General features: G+C 45.3%; 2 non-coding genes across 2 annotated transcripts; both read right to left on the bottom strand.

The window, feature by feature from the left end:
- Positions 1–6,347: 6,347 nt before the first annotated feature.
- Positions 6,348–6,420, bottom strand: trnak-cuu (transfer RNA lysine (anticodon CUU)). Its single transcript has one exon. It is a non-coding gene; the product is annotated as a tRNA-Lys (tRNA).
- A 7,384-nt stretch (positions 6,421–13,804) lies between these two features.
- On the bottom strand, positions 13,805–13,872 carry trnas-uga (transfer RNA serine (anticodon UGA)). Its single transcript has one exon. It is a non-coding gene; the product is annotated as a tRNA-Ser (tRNA).
- Positions 13,873–19,061: the final 5,189 nt, after the last annotated feature.

The raw sequence follows: 19,061 nt of genomic DNA, 5'->3' as shown, positions 1-19,061 counted from the left end.
GACTCGAAGGGCAGAATGGCCTCCTTCTGCACTGTAAATTCTATGATCTTTGACTCCAGCCCCGTGTTCAATGTTGGAAATGCAGTGTTTTTCAATAAAATGAATTCCCATCACATTCAGGGACTTTTATGAATGGACTGATGTGAAACACTTCAATATTATTTCCAAGATGTTTCCACACAGTGAGAAAGGCCCCCGCTGAAAGACTGGAATTAACCATCATTTGACAGCAAAAACAAACGTTCCCGGCTTCACAGAGGAATCCGTCGATCATCGGAACACACATTTCACGATGGACATTTTCTGATCATTGAGTTACAGGTTTCTACTCCTGCCTGGCTTTATTCCCCAGGAAATAGGGATTATATTCTTTCAGCGAGACGTGAAAGTATACTTGGAGCAGATTAATGGTAAATTATTGTGGTACGATGAGACTATTGCTGGTTGAAAGGTAAACTTTCCAGAACGTGCCTTCATATTGTGGTTGATCGCAAATCGGCACCACATTTAAAACAAAACACAGCTTAACTCGTAAACTTAAATTAAACTAATTAATTAATCAGTGATGGCTGGTCAGGTGATGTGCTTGAGCTGCTTGATGTGGGAGCTGGCAGATCGCATTGCGAGCTGCAGCGACCACATCTGCAGTAAGTGTTGGCTGCTCGAAGAGCTCCGGCTCAGAGTTGATGAGCTGGAGTCTGAGCTTCAAACACTGAGGCACATCCGGGAGGGGGAGACTTATCTGGACACTGTGTTTCAGGAGGCAGTCACACCTGTCAGAGTAACTAGTTTAAATCCTGCCAGTGGCCAGGGACAGCAGGGTGTGACTGCAGGTCAGGCAGTTAAAGGGAACCAGCAGTCAGGATCTCAGGAGTCTCAGCCCTTGACCCTGTCCAACAGGTGTGAGGCACTTGCTCCCTGTGTGGATGGCGAACAGGGCTGCAGGAAGGATGAGTCATCTGACCAAGGCACCGTGGTTCAGCAGGCCATTCAAGGGGAGGGAGTAAAGAGGCAAGTTGTAGTTGTAGGGGATTCTATTATCAGGGGGATAGATAGTATCCTTTGTGAGGAGGATAAAGAGTCCCGCATTGTACGTTGCCTGGTATTTCTGACCGGCTTGAAAGGATACTGGAGAGGGAGGGGGAGGATCCAGTTGTTGTGGCCCATGTCGGTACCAACAACATAGGCAAGTCTAGGAAACAGGACCTGTTTAGAGATTATAAAGAGCTAGGATTCAAATTAAAAAACAGGTCCTCAAGGGTTATAATCTCCGGATTACTGCCCGAGCCACGTGCAAATTGGCATAGGGAGGCAAGAATAAGGGAAGTTAACACGTGACTGAAAGAGTGGTGTGGGAAAGAGGGGTTCCTTTTCATGGGACACTGGCATCAGTTTTGGGACAGGGGGGACCTATACCGTTGGGATGGTCTCCACCTGAACCGAGCTGGGACCAGTGTTCTGGCGAAAAGAGTAAATAGGGTGGTCAATAGGACTTTAAACTAAAGATTGGGGGGCAAGGGAAAGTCAGGGAAACAAGAGGTGAAGTAATCAGTGGGAAGCGTAGCTGCTTAGGAATACAAAAAAGCACGAAAAGACAAAACTCAGGAGAGGTTACGATAGTCCCCATCCCACAAAATATGACACAGTGTATGGAAAGGCTCAGTAAACCAAGATCCACCACACTAAGAAAACAAAAAGGGACGGTCAATAGAGAATTAAAGGTGCTATATTTAAATGCGCGCAGTGTACGGAACAAGGTAGATGAGCTTGTGGCCCAGGTTATGACTGACAGGTATGATGTGGTAGGCATCACAGAGACATGGTTGCAGGGGGTTCAGGACTGGCATTTAAACATCCAGGGATTCACAACCTATCGAAAAGACAGAGAGGTGGGCAGAGGGGGCGGGGTTGCCTTGTTAATTAGGAATGAAATTAAATCAATAGCACTAAACGACATAGGGTCAGATGATGTGGAGTCTGTGTGGGTAGAGTTGAGGAACCACAAAGGCAAAAAAACATAATGGGAGTTATGTACAGGCCTCCAAACAGTGGTCAGGACCGGGGGCACAAAATGCACCACGAAATCGAAAGTGCATGTCAGAAAGGCAAGGTCACAGTGATCATGGGGGACTTCAATATGCAGGTGGACTGGGTAAATAATGCTGCCAGTGGACCCAAGGAAAGGGAATTCATTGAATGTTTACAGGAGGGCTTTTTGGAACAGCTTGTGATGGAGCCCGCGAGGGAACAGGCCATACTGGACTTAGTGTTCTGTAATGAGCATGACTTGATTAAAGATCTTAAAGTAAGGGAGCACTTAGGAGGCAGTGATCATAATATGGTAGAATTCAATCTCCAATTTGAAAGAAAGAAGGTAGAATCAGATGTAAAGGTTTTACAGTTAAATAAAGGTAACTACAGGGGCATGAGGGAGGAACTGATAAAATCGACTTGGAGCAGAGCCTAGTGGGAATGACAGTAGAACAGCAATGGCAGGAGTTTCTGGGAGTAATTGAGGACACAGTACAGAGGTTCATCCCAAAGAAAAGAACGATTATCAGAGGGGGGATTCGGCAGCCATGACTGACAAAGGAAGTTAGGGAATGCATCAAAGCAAAAGAGAAAGCCTATAAATGTGGCAAAGAGTAGTGGGAAGTCAGAAGATTGGGAAGGCTACAAAAACAAACAGAGGATAACAAAGAGAGAAATAAGGAAAGAGAGGATCAAATATGAAGGTCGGCTAGCCAGTAACATTACGAATGATAGTAAAAGTTTCTTTAAATAGATTAAAAACATACGGGAGGCAAAAGTTGACATTGGGCCGCTCCAAAATGACACTGGTAATCTAGTGATGGGGGACAAGGAAATAGCTGAGGAATTAAATAAGTACTTTGCGTCAGTCTTCACTGTAGAAGACATGAGTAAAAGCCCAACAATTCCGGAGAGTCAGGGGGCAGAGTTGAATATGGTAGCCATCACGAAGGAGAAAGTGCTAGAGAAATTAAGAGGTCTAAAAATTGATAAATCTCCGGGCCCAGATGGGCTACATCCCAGAGTTCTAAAGGAGATAGTGAAGAAAAAGTGGAGGCGTTAGTTATGATCTTTCAAAAGTCACTGGAGTCAGGGAAAGTCCCAGAGGATTGGAAAATCGCTGTTGTAACCCCCTGTTCAAGAAGGGAACAAGGCTAAAGATGGAGAACTATAGGCTAATTAGCCTAACCTCGGTTGTTGGCAAGATTCTAGAATCCATTGTTAAGGATGAGATTTCTAAATTCTTGGAAGTGCAGGGTCGGAGTAGGAGAAGTCAGCATGGATTTAGTAAGGGGAGGTCGTGCCTGACAAACCTGTTAGAGCTCTTTGAAGAGATAATAAATAGGTTAGACCAAGGAGAGCCAATGGATGTTATCTATCTTGACTTCCAAAAGGCATTTGATAAGTTGCCTCACGGGAGACTGCTGAGTAAAATAAGGGCCCATGGTATTCGAGGCAAGGTACTAACATGGATTGACGATTGGCTGTCAGGCAGAAGGCAGAGAGTTGGGATTAAAGGTTCTTTTTCGGAATGGCAACCGGTGACGAGTGGTGTCCCGCAGGGTTCAGTGTTGGGGCCACAGCTGTTCTCTTTATATATTAACGATCTAGATGACGGGACTGGGGGCATTCTGGCTAAGCTTGCCGATGATACAAAGATAGGTGGAGGGGCAGGTAGTATGGAGGAGGTGGGGAGGCTGCAGAAAGATTTAGACAGTTTAGGAGAGTGGTCCAAGAAATGGCTGATGAAATTCAACGTGGGCAAGTGCGAGGTCTTGAACTTTTGAAAAAAGAATAGAGGCATGGACTATTTTCTAAACGGTGACAAAATTCATAATGCTGAAGTGCAAAGGGACTTGGGAGTCCTAGTCCAGGATTCTCTAAAGGTAAACTTGCAGGTTGAGTCCGTAATTAAGAAAGCAAATGCAAAGTTGTCATTCATCTCAAGAGGCTTGGAATATAAAAGCAGGGATGTACTTCCGAAGCTTTATAAAGCATTAGTTAGGCCCCATTTAGAATACTGCGAGCAATTTTGGGAACCACGCCTCAGGAAGGACATACTGGCACTGGAGCGGGTCCAGCGGAGATTCACACGGATGATCCCAGGAATGGTCGGCCTAACATACGATGAACGTCTGAGGATCCTGGGATTATATTCATTGTAGTTTAGGAGGTTATGGGGAGATCTAATAGAAACTTACAAGATAATGAATGGCTTAGATAGGGTGGATGTAGGGCAGTTGTTTCCATTAGCAGGGGGGGACTAGGACACGGGGGCACAGCCGTAGAATAAAAGGGAGTCACTTTAGAACAGAGATGAGGAGAAATTTCTTCAGCCAGAGAGTGGTGGGTCTGTGGAATTCATTGCCACAGAGGGCGGTGGAGGCCGGGACGTTGAGTGTCTTTAAGACAGAAGTTGATAAATTCTTGATTTCTCGAGGAATTAAGGGCTGTGGAGAGAGCGAGAGGGTAAATGGAGTTGAAATCAGCCATGATTGAATGGTGGAGTGGACTCGATGGGCCGAATGGCCTTACTTCCGCTCCTATTTCTTATGGTCTTATGGTCTAATATTTAGCGGATTCGTCCATGACGAGACTGAAGAACGATCACTCGTCTATCCAATCGGTGAGGTCTGCCTCAGCGTGAGACAATATTAACAGAGTGAGAACCAGGTTATTTAGATTCAGATCACACGGTTACAATAGAACTGAATCAGGAAAACCCCGCCTTCGCAGCCTTCCCACTCACCTGAGTTATCGCGATCCTGAGGTTAAATCACCATCAGTCAGGTCTCACCGTCAACGGGGAAAGCAGCCTTTGGTTATCAGGGACTGAAGCGACTTAATTTACTTTGGAACTGGATCAATTTATGATGTTTCCAGGATGCGACTTCCCTCAGACTGATCAAATGATTGGCAGCCGGAAAATTAGCGCCCATTGAGGAGTTACTGGTACCTGAGGCTTAGTTGGAGTATTGGTTAAAAAGGTTAATCATGAAATCTAGAGATGAAAAGCCGGGAAAGTGGGCATGAGGATCATCATGAAATCATTAAAATGTAAAAGGTGGCCATTCGGCCCATCAACTCTGCACCGACCCTCTGAAAGAGTCCCTATGCCCCAACCACATCCCTGTAACGCACTACCCAACTTTATAAACACAAAGGGGCAATTTAGCATGGACAGTCCACCTAGCCCACACACATTTGGACGTGCGAGGAAATCGCAGCACCCGGAGGAAACCCATAGACACAGAAAAAAAGTGCAAACTCCACGCAGTCAGTGACCAAAGGCTGGAATTGAACCCGGATCGCGGGCGCTGTGAGGTAGCCACTGTGACAACGTGCCACCGTATGAGGTCATAACACGTCATATATCAGATCAAGCATGATCTCATTGAAATACAGAGCACATTCGATAGGCTGAATGGTCTACTTCTGCTCCTCCGTCTTATACCCTGATATTGTGTAAATGTGTTCCGGTTCTTGTGTAAAACTCTTGTTAAAACAACACAGACACCGTATGTCGACTGCGTCTGATTATCTGGCGCAGAGAAGGCGATTGTGGAATACATGTCGTACCCATCAAACTCTGCTACTCACCTGACTGGGATTTGTTCTGTATCTGTAAATCACAGGTAGTGTTCGCGAGTGGAGGGAACAGTCTGCACCTCAGTCTCTGGAACAGGTTGTGAGAGCAGGATGCCTTCATTATGAGTCAATGTCTGGTACTTTTTGTGAGAGTGGAATTCAGTCTCTATCAGACATTGGTACTGAATGTGAGTGTGGAAATATTTCTGCATCTGTCAATCACAATTACTGTTTCGGAAAAGTGAGATGAATCCGTAACATCATCACGGTTGTGACAGACAGAGAAAGACACAGAGAAATGCAGGAAGAGACTATCAGGACACACACACAATGACACACAGTAAAGGTGCCGATATGAAGAAACTGTTTTTTTCGGAAAATGTGTTTTCTGCTGTGTAACTGTGCTCTCTGCTGTGTGACCGTGCTCTCTGCTGTGTAACTGTGCTCTCTCTGTCGGAACCGTCACTCTGCTGGTGACAGATCTTCGCTGTGGTTGTGTCAAATCGTTCCCTGTTGTGTAAATGTGTTCCCAGTTGTGGAAATTGATCCGCCTGAAGCAGAACCTTTCTGCGCCATTACTGAGACGAAATTTCAATTCCAGATTTGTTAAATCTTGTCACCAAGGGTTAGTTCAGACCTCTGGATTCCCAGTCCAGCGACATAACCTTGCCTTCTTGTTGTGAAGACAGATCATTCAGCATCAATCTTTTCCGATAATAGTAAGGAAGCGCCCAACATGGGACTTGAACCCGCGACTCTGGGATTAAGAGTTCCATGCTCTACCGACTGAGCTAGCCGAGCTGGTGCTGCATTGCCCATTAAACATCTTCTTGTGGAGAGTGGCTGCGGTGCTCATTCGGAGGGTAAGTAATGACTTGTTGGGCCGAATGGCTTTCTGCGCTGGAGAATCTACGATTCTATGAAGCAAGGAGGTCGATGCGTTCAAATGCTTCTGCTATAATGTCCACTCCTGACACCATGTAGAAATGGTTGTCTTTGAATCACTGGAAACCAAGGAGTTGTAATAAAAAAATAATTGATTTAATAATTGAGCTGCTCCTCCTGGCTTGTGCTCTGACCGCGATCCGGGGAGAATTGCAGGAATCCAGACACGTGATCATTTTAGTTGCGTCATCACGTGACCATTCGGTCTCCACTGGTCTCCCCCTGTGCTCTAATTTCTAGATTCATCATTTTAATTTTCATCCAGACTGGGAAGTTTAGTGCTGCTGCATTTGAAAAGGAACATGAATTTCTTATATTTTTCCAATGTAACTGATGTTGTTACACAAACTATTTAATCAGTGGAATTGTGCGTTTAGGGAACTCAGATTTTCGAATATCTGAAGGCTTCTTTCCAAATCGAATGGTTATTTTCCACAAGATTCAACCCCTCCTCACATAAACCCCGGGGACGCTTTGATCGCTTGAATGCAATGACTTCCTGGAGTGATCCAAGGCCGGCTTTCGAATGTATTCTATCGACCAAATTACTGTTGAATGATGCAGCTGTGATGGCCGAGTTGTCAAGTCGTTGGACTTCAAATCCAATAGCGTTCCCCCCCCCCCCTCCCCCCGCAGATTCGAGTGTGATTCGAAATGTTTGTTCAACTCCCCGGAAAAGCTGCCGGCTCGACAATGAATCGGAATTTCGGTTGGTTGTCTGTTAACGGTATGAACATTTATCGAATTCAGTTTTTTAGAAAAACGTTCTTTTTGGAAACTAAACGAAACATAAAGATAAATAAGGAGTTCACCCTCAAAGCAACAATCAATAAATAATAAAGTTTCCTGCAACGTTCGGAAGGAGAAGCAGCAACGGCAGCGAATGGAAACGTGGTTCGGTTTCATTCAGGTGAATGTATTTCTGTGTAAAAAGATCGTGGCAGAAATGGAACATTTTTAAAAAATATTTTCTTGTTCTCTTTCTGTTGTCTCTCTATATGTTTCTTTCTCTCTCCCTCCCTCACTGTTTTTGTGCTTCTCCGGGGACTGATTGGATACACAGTGAAACTCAGCCCCATCTCATCCCAACTCTTTTGGACCAATACGTCCTGGTGATGGACGGCCGTGAATCAGTAGAAGAATCGACAAACTATTCCATTCTTGCTCTGTAAGAAGTTCCATTCCTGGTTGTGAGGCGGCTCTGGGATAAAGGGATCGAGAGAGAACGAGTCTGACTCTTACTCTGCAAATCATTTCGTGCGCACTTGTACAAAGTGGATGTGTCTGAGAACAGGAGAAAAGCAGATCATGGGGGTGTGATTGATTCTTACTGAGCCGGACCTAGAAAAGTGAAGGAAACTTCTAAACAGCCAGCTTCTATCTGAGAGCTGGTAAGGAATTACGGCTGACATTGAGGCAGTTCATAGTGAATTCTTACAGCAGATCGAATCTTGAAGCGGTGTTGGCATATTGTTTTCGTAGAGACTGACATAGTTTCTGAAAAGATCAGTTGTGCTTGTTTTTGTTTTGTCCAGTAGTTTGGGGAATCTATTTGGAGCGGGTGCAGTTGGTCAATATCTGTGCTTCTTGCTTGCCCAGCTCACCGGGCAGCAGCAGCTCCATTCCTCGCCAAATGTGTGGACACAAACGGCAAACGCACATTATTGTATCCCCGCGGAGGTTCGAACCCCGCTCGCAGCCGCTCTGCTCCGGGATATTTACTCAGCTCCATAAACAAACCACTGGCAACACAAATGACCGGGGCTCCCTTTGCATCTTATTGATGGTTTTCACCCAATTTGGCTGTTTCGGGAATGAAAGTAAAAATTTATCGCGTCTGGTAATTAGTATTTTTAAATAAACTACACTAAACATATGAAACAATACTTAATAAATGATAATTAACGAATATTAATCAATATTTAAAAAGTGTTCTGCAACGATTGGAAGGAAAAGCCCATCCCATCAGGGCAGGATATATTGGGAATGGACCGGAGTGAAACATTCCCAGACCATGTCCAACATGTTTCTCCTCAGTATGAAAACTCCCCGCGGAAACACTGAAACAGATACTCATTTGATCACATCATGATAAACATCACTCACACCTTAACCATGAGGCCACTGATAAAGTCATGATGGCTTCGAATTTCTCCTAAAATGCCAACTGAACCCACTGACTGGCAGAATTACATTACCGACGTGATTGGCGAAGCGCATCCACAGACCGACTTGGTGAGTGGTGCAAACTGACATCACTGCTTCTGATCAGCTCCAGAACAGAGAGATAAATGTCACATTGTCCTTTCATATTTCTAATTTATAATTGTGTGGGGAAACTGATGGGCTTTGGACGCAATTAAAAGTTGCTTCAAGTGAGCTCAAATCAGCGGCTGGCTCGTTGGTCTGGGGAGACCTGTGCCACACAAAGCAACAGAGTCTGCAGATAGAGAATGAATCGAATATTCACATGTCACACCAGAGAACAGGTAGGAGAACAATTCAGCAGTCAAGGGCATTGAGCCTCTGATCTCCGGGTAAGCGTTCTGCAAGGCGGCCTTCAGGACGCGCGACAAGGAAAATCGCCGAACAGAAACTTCTAGCCAAGTTCCGCATACATGAGTACGGCCTCAACCGGGACCTTGGATTCATGTCGCATTACATTTATCCCCCACCATCTGGCCTGGGCTTGCGAAATCCTACCAACTGCCCTGGTGTGAGCCAATTCACACCTCTTTAACCTGGGGTTACCCCTATCAGGTTTAGCACAGGGCTAAATCGCTGGCTTTAAAAGCCGACCGAGTCAGGTCAGAAGCGTGGTTCAATTCCCGGATCAGCATCCCCGAACAGGCGACGGAATGTGGCTTTTCACGATAGCTTAATTTGAAACCTACTTGTGACAATAAGCGATTTTCTTTTTCATTTTCATTTAATCTCTGGACCTGTAAAGACTTAATTACCTGCAAATGCTGGCATTCAAAGCATTGTCTTGCATTTTTGACATTGCCTCTATATATGTATCCGAAACATACCTCTTCATTCACCTGAGGAACGAGCAGTGCTCCGAAAGCTAGTGTTTGAAACACACCTGTTGGACTTTAACCTTGTGTTGTCAGACTTGTTACTGTGCACAGCAGGGGCTGACAGATAAAGAGTCATTCACCACCCAAATGTCGGAATGCACCTCCCCCAACACACGCGCATGCCCACTGCCACTGAAAGTTTTGTCCTGATTCTGATATGCAGACGTTTTAACGGAAACTAGCAAACAACATAATGATTTTATTCACTCAATAACAATATCAGAGATTGATCATTACAGATTTAGTTCAACCTTAACACAGATTTTCAGAGTATGAAAGATATTGAATGAATGACAGACTCTCATACAGTCCCAGAGACTCTCGCAAAGCGATTTAACTGAATACAAAGACAGATTGTTGCAGAAGATATGTAACAATCCGAAGAATGATTGGTATATTACAAATATGGAATGAATCTGACTCTGCCATATAGTGTCAGGGACTGAAATATGCAGCAATTGTATTTCAAAATTGATCGCACTTAGCAGGGTGGTAGTGTCAAATAACCGGATGGTGCGAATCCTCAATGTGCAAATGGGACCTTGTCGCCACAAGGACTGTGTAACGGTCACTCTGAACGTCAAGACTATGGGAGACAGAGCGCCACAGACTGACTCCTACTTTCCACAGACCACCACTGACTGAATCATGGTGAATACCAAGAGCTGAATTATGTTGTCAACACTCACATAGAAATGGCACACAGAATAAAATGGCGAGATCATTGTGACGTGGCTCTTTATCTCAGAGCCACGTCACAACCAGGAATGGGACTTCTCACAGAGCCAAGAATGGAATAGGTTGTCGATTCTTCCACTGATTCAGGACCGCCCATCACCAGGACGTGTTGGTCCAAAAGAGTTGGAATGAGATGGGGCTGAGTTTCGCTGTATCCAATCAGTCCTCGGAGAAGCACAAAAACAATGAGCGAGGGAGAGAGAAAGAAACAAAGAAACAGATAGAGACGCAAAGGAAAGAGAACAAGAAAATATTTAAAAAATATGTTCGATTTCTGCCACGATTTTTTACCCAGAAATACATTCAGCTGAATGAAACCAAACCACGTTTCCATTCGCTGCCGTTGCTGCTTCTCCTTCCAAACGTTGCAGGAAATATTAAGACCATCAGACCATAAGACATAGGAGCGGAAGTAAGGCCATTCGGCCCATCGAGTCCACTCCGCCATTCAATCATGGCTGATTTCAACTCCATTTACCCACTCTCTCTCCATAGCCCTTAATTCCTCGAGAAATCAAGAATTTATCAACTTCTGTCTTAAAGACATTCAACGTCCCGGCCTCCACCGCCCTCTGTGGCAATGAATTCCACAGACCCACCACTCTCTGGCTGAAGAAATTTCTCCTCATCTCTGTTCTAAAGTGACTCCCTTTTATTCTAAGGCTGTGCCCCCGGGTCCTAGTCTCCTCTGCTAATGGAAACTACTTCCCTGCATCCACCCTATCTAAGCCATTCATTATCTAGCAAGTTTCTATTAGATCTCCCCTCAACCTCCTAAACTCCAATGAATGTAATCCCAGGGTCCTCAGACGTTCATCGTATGTTCGGCCTACCATTCCTGGGATCATCCGTTTGAATATCCGCTGGACCCGCTCCAATGTCAGTATTAGAAAATAGTCCATGCCTCTATTGTTTTTTCCAAAGTGCAAGACCTCGCACTTGCCCACGTTGAATTTCATCAGCCATTTCTTGGACCACTCTCCTAAACTGTCTAAATCTTTCTGCAGCCTCCCCACCTCCTCCATACTACCTGCCCCTCCACCTATCTTTGTATCACCGGCAAACGTAGCCAGAATGCCCCCAGTCCCGTCATCTAGATCGTTAATATATAAAGAGAACAGCTGTGGCCCCAACACTGAACCCTGTGGGACACCACTCGTCACCGGTTGCCATTCCGAAAAATAACCTTTTATCCCAACTCTCTGCCTTCTGCCTGACAGCCAATCGTCAATCCATGTTAGTACCTTGCCTCGAATACCATGGGCCCTTATTTTACTCAGCAGTCTCCCGTGAGGCACCTTATCAAAGGCCTTTTGGAAGTCAAGATAGATAACATCCATTGGCTCTCCTTGGTCTAACCTATTTATTATCTCTTCAAAGAACTCTAACAGGTTTGTCAGGCACGACCTCCCCTTACTAAATCCATGCTGACTTGTCCTAATCTGACCCTGCACTTCCAAGAATTTAGAAATCTCATCCTTAACAATGGATTCTAGAATCTTGCCAACAAGCGAGGTTAGGCTAATTGGCCTAAAGTTTCCATCTTTTTCCTTGTTCCCTTCTTGAACAGGGGGGTTACAACAGCGATTTTCCAATCCTCTGGGACTTTCCCGGACTCCAGTGACTTTTGAAAGATCATAATTAACGCCTCCACTATTTCTTCAGCTGTCTCCTTTAGAACTCTAGGATGTAGTCCATCTGGGCCCGGAGATTTATCAATTTTTAGACCTCTTAGTTTCTCTAGCACTTTCTCCTTTGTGATGGCTACCATATTCAACTCTGCCCCCTGACTCTCCGGAATTGGTGGGATATTACTCATGTCTTCTACTGTGAAGACTGACGCAAAGTACTTATTTAGTTGCTCAGCTATTTCCTTGTCTCCCATCACAAAATTACAAGCGTCATTTTGGAGCGGCCCAATGTCAACTTTTGCCTCCCGTTTGTTTTTAACGTATTTAAAGAAACTTTCACTACCATTCCTAATGTTACTGGCTAGCCTACCTTCATATTTGATCCTCTCTTTCCTTATTTCTCTCTTTGTTATCCTCTGTTTGTTTTTTTAGCCTTCCCAATCTTCTGTCTTCCCACTACTCTTTGCCACATTTATAGGCTTTCTCTTTTGCTTTGATGCATTCCCTAACTTCCTTTATCAGCCATGGCTGCCTAATCCCCTCTCTGATAACCTTTCTTTTCTTTGGAATGAACCTCTGCACTGTGTCCTCAATTGCTCCCAGAAACTCCTGCCATTGCTGTTCTACTGTCTTTCCCACTAGGCTCTGCTCCCAGTCGATTTTCGTCAGTTCCTCCCTCATGCCCCTGTAGTTACCTTTTTTTAACTGTAACACCTTTACATCTGATTCTACCTTCTTTCTTTCAAATTGGAGATTGAATTCTACCATATTATGATCACTGCCTCCTAAGTGCTCCCTTACTTTAAGATCTTTAATCAAGTCTGGCTCATTACATAACACTCAGTCCAGAATGGCCTGTTCCCTCGTGGACTCCATCACAAGCTGTTCCAAAAAGCCCTCCTGTAAACATTCAATGAATTCCCTTTCCTTGGGTCCACTGGCAGCATTATTTACCCAGTCCACCTGCATATTGAAGTCCCCCATGATCACTGTGACCTTGCCTTTCTGACATGCACTTTCTATTTCGTGGTGCATTTTGTGCACCCGGTCCTGACCACTGTTAGGAGGCCTGGACATAATCCCATTATGGTTTTTTAGCCTTTGTGGTTCCTCAACTCTACCCACACAGACTCCACATTATGTCATTTAGTGCTATTGATTTAATTTCATTCCTAATTAAGAAGGCAACCCCGCCCCCTCTGCCCACCTCTCTGTCTTTTCGATAGGTTGTGAATCCCTGGATGTTTAAATGCCAGTCCTGAACCCCCTGCAACCATGTCTCTGTGATGCCTACCACATCATACCTGCCAGTCACAATCTGGGCCACAAGCTCATCTACCTTGTTCCGTACACTGCGCGCATTTAAATATAGCACCTTTAATTCTCTATTGACCGTCCCTTTTTGTTTTCTTAGTGTGGTGGACCTTGGATTACTGAGCCTTTCCATACACTGTGTCATATTTTGTGGGATGGGGACTATCGTAACCTCTCCTGAGTTTTGTCTTTTCATGCTTTTTTGTATTCCGAAGCAGCTACGCTTCCCACTGATTACTTCACCTCTTGGTTCCCTGACTTTCCCTTCCCTTATTATTTCCTGATTGCTGTTTTGGGTGTGAGTTCCTTATTCATCTGAATATTTCGTTCAGTGTCCCCCCCCCCCGAAAATGTTAAATATCTGACTGAACTTGATTAACGTTGAAACCGCTTATTTACAAACAATCGGAAAACGTATTAATTTTCGAGTCAGCGGCTTGTGCGGGGAGTAGAACAAACATTTCGAATCACAGTCGCTGCGAGCAGGATTCGAACCCCATTGGATTTCAAGTCCAACGCCTTAACCACTCGGCCATCGCAGCTGCGTTCATTGTGTCATTCATTAGTTATTTGGTCGATGGAATACATTCTAAAACCAGCCTGGAATCACTCCAGGAAGTTATTCCATTCGAGCGACCAATAGTCGGCCGGTGCAGACACGGTGGGCCGAATGGCCTCCTTATGCACTGTAAATTCAATGATAATCTATGATTAATCTAGGAAAAAGGTTCGGCACAACATCGTGGGCCGAAGGGCCTGTTCTGTGCTGTATTTTTCTATGTTCTAATAGTGTTTATGTGAGGTGGGGTTGAAACTTCGTGGAAAATGGCCATTGGATTTGGAGAGAAGCCTTGAGAGACTCGAAAATCTCAACTCCCTAAACGCACAATTCCACTGATTAAATAGTTTGTGTAACAACATCAGTTACATTGGAAATATATTAGAAATTCAAATGGAACAGGACCACACTTCCCAGTCTGGGAGAAAATTAAAATGATGGAATCTAGAAATTACGGCACAGAAGGAGACCTGTGCAGGCCGAATAGTCACGTGATGACCTGATGACGCAACTAACATGATCACGTGTCTGGATTCGAGCAGTTCTCCCCGGATCGCGGCCAGAGCACAATCCAGGAGGGGCTGCTCAATTATTAATTTAATTATTTTTTATTACACGACCTTGGTCGCCAGTCATTGAGAGACCAGCATTTTTGCATGGTGTCAGGAGTGGGCAGTATGGCAGAAGGACTCCACCGCATCAACCTCCTTGTATCATCCAATCGTAAAATCTCCAGCGCAGAATGAGGCCATTCGACCCAACGAGTCAACACTGACCCTCCGAATGAGCACCGCCGCTACTCTGCAAGAAGAGGTTTAATCAATAGGGCAGCACCATCCCGGCTAGCTCAGTCGGTAGAGCATGGTACTTTTAATTTCAGGATCGTGGGTTCCAGCCCCACGTTGGGCGCTTCCATATTAGTATCTTCAAATATTCATGCTGAATTAACTGTCTTCATAATATTATGTCGCTTGACTGGGAATCCAGGGGTGTGAACTAACCCTTGGTGACAAGATTGAATAAATCTGGAATTGAAATTTCGTCTCCGTAATGGCGCAGAAAGGTTCTGCTTCAGACGGATCGATTTCCACAACCGGGAACACATTTACACAACAGGGAATGATTTGACACAACCAAAGAACAAAGAAATGTACAGCACAGGAACCGGCCCTCCAAGCCTGTGCCGACCATGCTGCCCGACTAAACTACAATCTTCTACACTTCCTGGGTCCGTATCCCTCTATTCCCATCCTATTCATGTATTTGTCAAGATGCCCCTTAAATGTCACTATCGTCCCTGCTTCCACCACCTCCTCCAATAGCGAGTTCCAGGCACCCACTACTCTCTGCGTAAAAAACTTGCCTCGTGCATCTACTCTAAACGTTGCCCCTCTCACCTTAAACCTAGTAATTGACCCCTCTACCCTGGGGAAAAGCCTCTGACTATCCACTCTGTCTGTGCCCCTCATAATTTCATAGACCTCTATCAGGTCTCCCCTCAACCACCTTCGTTCCAGTGAGAACAAACCGAGTTTATTCAACCGCTCCTCATAGCTAATGCCCTCCATACCAGGCAACATTCTGGTAAATCTCTTCTGCACCCTCTCTAAAACCTCCACATCCTTCTGGTAGTGTGGCGACCAGAATTGAACACTATACTCCAAGTGTGGCCTAACTAAGGTTCTATACAGCTGCAACATGACTTGCCAATTCTTATACTCAATGCCCCGGCCAATGAAGGCAAGCATGCCGTATGCCTTCTTGACTACCTTCTCCACCTGTGTTGCCCCTTTCAATGACCTGTAGACCTGTACTCCTAGATCTCTTTGACTTTCAATACTCTTGAGGGTTCTACCATTCACTGTATATTCCCTACCTGCATTAGACCTTCCAAAATGCATTACCTCACATTTGTCCGGATTAAACTCCATCTGCAATCTCTCCGCCCAAGTCTCCAAACAATCTAAATCCTGCTGTATCCTCTGACAGTCCTCATCGCTATCCGCAATTCCACCAACCTTTGTGTCGTCTGCAAACTTACTCAACAGACCAGTAACATTTTCCTCCAAATCATTTATATATACTACAAAGAGCAAAGGTCCCAGCACTGATCCCTGTGGAACACCACTGGTCACAGCCCTCCAATTAGTGCAGTGCAGTGCAGTTCTGTCACCGGCAGAGTCATTGTTCCACGACAGAGAGAACAGTCACACAGCAGAGAGCTCAGTTACACGGCTGAGAGCTCAGTTACACATCAGAGAGCACGGTTACACCGCAGGATATACATTTACAAACAGGGCCTCTCTGTGTGCAGCAGAAAACACATTTTCCTAAATACCCAATTTCTCCATCTCAGTATCTTGCTGGTTTGCACTGAACCTTTTCTGTGTGTCACTGTGTGTATCCTGATAGTCTCTTTCTGTGTGACTTTCTCTATCTCTTACAGCCATGCGGATGTTACGTATTCATCTCACGTTTCCCAAACAAGAATTGTGATTGATAAATACAGAAAGATTTCCACACTGACATTCAGTACCAATGTCTGATAGAGACTGAATCCCACCCTCACATACAGTACCAGACTTTGACTGAGAGGGAAACCGAGAATGGGAGGCAGTGTCATACTGGACTCGGAACTGTAACTTTCTCTCTCCACAGATGTTGCCAGACCAGCCGAGTTATCCAACATGTTATATTTCTCTTTCAGGATTTTATGAAGAATCTCCATAGCGGCATTGCCCTTGTGCTCGACGCTTCTATTTATAAAGATTGGTCCCGGATGTCTATTGTTCTGTTCGCAGCGGAGGCCAACAAACCAGAAAGAACCAAATTGACCCAATGACCCCGATACGAAAAGCAAGGGACAAAAAAGAGTTTCTTTCGATTTTACTTTAACAGCCAAACCAAATTCAACAGGAATTAAGAAGCCCATTGAGTTAATAAAATAAGCTTCGGTTGGGAAGTAATGGTAAGATTGTTTCAGCGGGACGTTGATCAGAAGGTGGCTCGTTTGTCTAAGGGTATGATTCTCGCTTTGGCGATTCTCACGTAGGAAATTCTGCTGCGATAAAATACCAGAGGTCCCGGGTTCCAATCCCGGACGAACTCTGCAAAGCACTTTTTAACATCTGTGCGATCGATATGGTGCCATTGACTGAACGCGGGAGCAGTTCTGAGGAAAAGTAGGGAGGGACGTGTTTGGCGCTTAACCGCTCCTTGACACCTGTTCTTCGGTTGCCCACAGTACAGTCGAGGTGACTCAGTTGACCTCTTCCAGAATCCTCCTCTGCTGCCTCCACTGAATGAAGTTCCTCCTGTTTGTCCACTGGAGGCGTTCTTCACTGAGTTCTGAATTTGGTGCATTTGCGTGCTATAGTGAGAGTTTCGTGACTGAGGGTGTATAAGGGTTAATTTTGATCTAAAGTCTAGTCTTTCTTTTATTTAGTTAATTAACTTAAAAGTTCCTGTTTGGTTGAGAAGGTGAATTTTCATCAAGCTTTAAACAAAGGTTCTATTTGTAGGTACTTGCAGCTGGAGCTTATTAATTAGCTAATTGGATTAGGCCAGTCTCCAGAGGCTAGATTCACAGTATAAAAGTGATCCAGCTACAGTGCACACTTTGTTTGCTCTGAATGATGAATTTGGTGCATTTGACTGCTACAGTGAGTGTTTGGTGACTGAGGGAGTTAGACGAGGAGTTAGTAAGGTGCTCCTTTAATTTCATTTCAGCAAAGAGCGAGAACGGAACCAGGAGTTTATAGAGTGTGCAGCTGACTGGGAGCAGAGTCAGAGGCCGGAAGTCCAGTTGATCCACAGGGCAGCTATATTCTGTAAGATAAGAAGGCTTGGAGGCTAGGGCAGTTACATGCTCATCCTGTAGGATGTGGGTGGTGAGGGATACGGTGTCCACGCTGACTGTACCTGAGGGAAGTGCACCCAACTTCAGCTCCTCAGAGACCGTGTTAGGGAACTGGAGCTGGAGCTGGATGAACTTCGGATCATCCGCGAGGCAGAGCGGGTTATAGAGAATAGTTACAGGGAGGTAAGCACACCCAAGGTACAGGACAAGAGTAGCTGGATTACAGTCAGGGGAAAGAAAACAAACAGGCAGACAGTGCAGGGATCCCTCGTGGACGTTCCTCTTCAAAACAAGTATACCGTTTTGGATGCTGTTGGGGGGGGGGGGGGGGGGGTGACCTACCGGGGGAAGGCCTTAGCGGCCAGCTCTCTGGCACTGAGTCTGGGTCTGGGGCTCAGAAGGGAAGGGGGAGAAGAGAAAAGTAATCGTAATAGGAAATTCAATGGTTAAGGGAATAGATAGGAGATTCTGTGGTCGCGAGCGAGACTCCCAGAAGGTATGTTGCTTTCCGGGTGCCTGTGCCAGGGATGTCTCGTATCGTGTCTTCAGGATCCTTAAGGGGGAGCGTGAGCAGCCAGAAGTCGTGGTGCACATTGCTATCAACGAGGTAGGTAGGAAAAAGGGTGTGGAGGTAATAAACGGAGTTAGGCTGGAAGTTAAAAGCCAGAACAGACAGAGTTGTCATCTCTGGTTTGTTGCCGGTGCCACGTGATAGCGAGTCTCGGAAAAGGGAGAGAGTGCAGTTGAACACGTGGCTGCAGGAATGGTGTAGGAGGGAGGGCTTCAGGTATTTGGATAATTGGAGTGCATTCTGGGGGAGGTGGGACCTGTACAAGCAGGATGGGTTGCATCTGAACCAGAGGGGCACCAATATCCTGGGAGGGAGGTTTTCTAGTAATCTTCGGGAGGGTATAAACTAATTTGGCAGGGGAATGGGAACCGGATTTGTAGTCCAGCAACTAAGGTAGCCGATATTCAGAACGCCAAAGCGTGTAATGATGCAGTGGGGGAGGTAACACTGACAAAGGAGAGTACTTGCAGGCACGGAGATGGGTTGAAGTGTGTATACCTCAACGCAAGAAGCATCAGGAATAAGGTGGGTGAACTTAAGGCATGGATCGGTACGTGGGACTACGATGTGGTGGCCATCACAGAAACTTGGATAGAAGAGGGGCAGAAATGGTTGTTGGAGGTCCCTGGTTATAGATGTTTCAATACGATTAGGGAGGGTGGTAAAAGAGGTGGTGGGGGGGGGGGTGGCATTGCTAATTAGAGAGAGTATAACAGCTGCAGACAGACAATTCGAGGAGGAT

This window comes from Scyliorhinus torazame, chromosome 24 (genome assembly GCF_047496885.1).
Source record: "Scyliorhinus torazame isolate Kashiwa2021f chromosome 24, sScyTor2.1, whole genome shotgun sequence".
NCBI lineage: Eukaryota > Metazoa > Chordata > Chondrichthyes > Carcharhiniformes > Scyliorhinidae > Scyliorhinus > Scyliorhinus torazame.
The sequence above is the reverse complement of the archived record's forward strand: the minus strand, read 5'-3'. Positions and strand labels throughout refer to the sequence as shown.